This window comes from Gymnoscopelus braueri (assembly GCF_963280865.1).
Source record: "Gymnoscopelus braueri genome assembly, chromosome: 10".
Taxonomy (NCBI): domain Eukaryota; kingdom Metazoa; phylum Chordata; class Actinopteri; order Myctophiformes; family Myctophidae; genus Gymnoscopelus; species Gymnoscopelus braueri.
Window position 1 is genome coordinate 1,478,011 of NC_137611.1, and position 2,500 is coordinate 1,480,510.

Genomic DNA, 2,500 nt, shown 5'->3' on the forward strand with positions numbered 1-2,500 from the left:
GTGCAGTGGTGGAAAAAGTACTCACAGTTTTTTACTTACTTTACTGAGTAAAAGTATCAATATTGCAATGTAGAAATACTCTGTTACAGGTCCAGAATTCAAAATGTACTTGAGTAAGAGTACAAAAGTATTGGCATCAAAATGTACTTAAATTACCGAAAGTAAAAGTACTCATTTAGCAGAATGTCCCATTTAAGATTTTCAAATGCACAAAAATCATTTGAAAATAGCCGATCTACAAGCTCTCAATGCGTTGCGATGCGACGCATTGTGAGTTTGTAGATCTGCTATTTTCAAATGGCCTAAATGTGTAGGGCTGAAGTGGTTAATGTATGTTTTGTAATAATAATCAAAATCTACAAAGTAACTAATAACTAAAGTTTTTAAATAATTGTAGTGGAGTAAAAGTACGGTATTTGCCTCTGAGATGTAGTGGAGTAGAAGTAAAAGTATTGGAAATTGGACATACTCAACTAAAGTACAAATACCTGTACTTACAGTACTTTCCGTACATGTACTTAGTTACTTCCCAGCACTGCTTGTGAGAACGTTGAGGTTTTTGGACGGCGATGTTATTTTTAGCATATTTTGCCATATTGTACACACACACACGCACACGCACACACACACACACACACACACACACACACACACACACACACACACACACACACACACACACACACACACACACACACAGTCTATGCATCTATCACTTCTTCCTTCTTTTGCTTTACTCGTGTGTTTTTCTGTCAGTATTCTCATATCTGTGCTGTCAGACAGAAAGCCTGTATCTCCGTGTTTTACTTGGTGTCTTGTGAGTTTATTTTCTCTGCTTTTGAAAAGGTTTTTTAAAGTTAAAGTGCTTCTAGCTCTGTGTGTGTTTTATAACATATTGAGCAGATGAAAAGTATCAATGAGCTTGTGATTAAATAATTACTACATCGGCTCCATTTCCTAAAGCAGAACCTTGTTGGACTTAGGAGGTTTTCCACCCAGAAACAGCCACAACAATATGGAATGTAGCAGTTTCTCCTCTGTTCTTTCATGTCTGTTTTCATTTAATGAAATCACTTCTTTATTTGCCCTCAAACCTGGAGAAATGCACCGCGACCGCATCCCCAAATAATCCAATCCACCTACAAACAGCAGCGTGAGATGAGGACGAAATGTTAAAGACGTACAGAGGAAAGAACTCTCTGTCACGCTGTCTCCTCTCCTCTCCTCTCCTCTCCTCTCCTCTCCTCTCCTCTCCTCTCCTCTCCCTCTCCTCTCCTCTCCTCTCCTCTCCTCTCCTCTCCTCTCCTCTCCTCTCCTCTCCTCTCCCTCTCCTCTCCTCTCCTCTCCCCTCCTCTCCTCTCCCCTCCCCTCCCCTCCCCTCCCCTCCCCTCCCCTCCTCTCCTCTCCTCTCCTCTCCTCTCCTCTCCTCTCCTCTCCTCTCCTCTCCTCTCCTCTCCCCTCCCCTCCCCTCTCCTCTCCTCTCCTCTCCTCTCCTCTCCTCTCCTCACTTGTTCTCTGTGTTGACCGTTGTATTGTTCTTTCTGATGGTCACACACAGTGTAAAACACTGTATGCTCATAAAGTACTTTATAAAGAGCATATTGATTTACAGTCCAGGCCGTTTGTTCGTTCGGGGAGTAAATTAGTTAATGTATATCGTTGTTGTCGGGCAGAAACCTCTTATCTCCATATTCTAACCTTTTTTGTGTTTTTTTCCCCCCGTAAATTAACGCCCAACTTTATCACACTACAGCGTCACCCAAAAGCATCAAAATTAGCAGATCTACAAGCTCGAAACGCGGCGCGAAGCGACGCGTTTCGAGCTTGTAGATCTGCTAATTTTGACGCTTTTGAATTTGAATGGTGAAAAGCAGCAGTTTTGGAACATATAAGCTTTCCCCCCGACAGAGAGCATATAAAGTCTTGCAGCGTGTATTCAGTCTAAATTGCATTAGGCAGCAGCATTAGTCACATGACTTCACAGCTCAATAGCCGGTCGATAAAGGAGCGTTTCAAAGTGTTACGCTTACAGAATGTCTGGAGGGAAGAGAAAAAAAAGAAGAAACGATGACATCGCAATTGTCGGAAAAAAAAAATCCCATTTCTCAGATGAAACTGGATCCTTGTTTAGTCCTGGTTGATCCGTGACGTCAGTGTTTACCAAGCTGTGGTCCGGGACCCCCTGTGGGAGATGTCAAAGGTCACGGGGGGGAGACCTTTACCCTGACCCTGATTGGCTATATAATGAGAGCCGATCTAAAAGCTCACAACTCGCTGCAAAAAAGGCTGTAGATCAGCAACGTTTTGCTATTCATCAAGTACAATAGGTGGCCAGTGACTTTGACCAGTTTCTCTTTCCAAACCTTTGCATTATGCATGTCACACAAACAGAATGCGATGCGTTTTGTTGATATAACAAGTTTGTTCATATAGAGTCCTGTTCTGGCCCCACAGTGGTGAAATGAACTCCCCACTGATGTCAGGACAGCAGAGTCACTGC

General features: G+C 42.9%; 1 protein-coding gene across 1 annotated transcript in view; it reads left to right on the plus strand.

Annotated features, from left to right (window-relative positions):
- Nucleotides 1-2,500, plus strand: part of LOC308092829 (ephrin type-A receptor 3-like) — a gene marked incomplete at its 5' end in the record, with an annotated part of 150,267 nt that overhangs the window by 107,863 nt on the left and 39,904 nt on the right.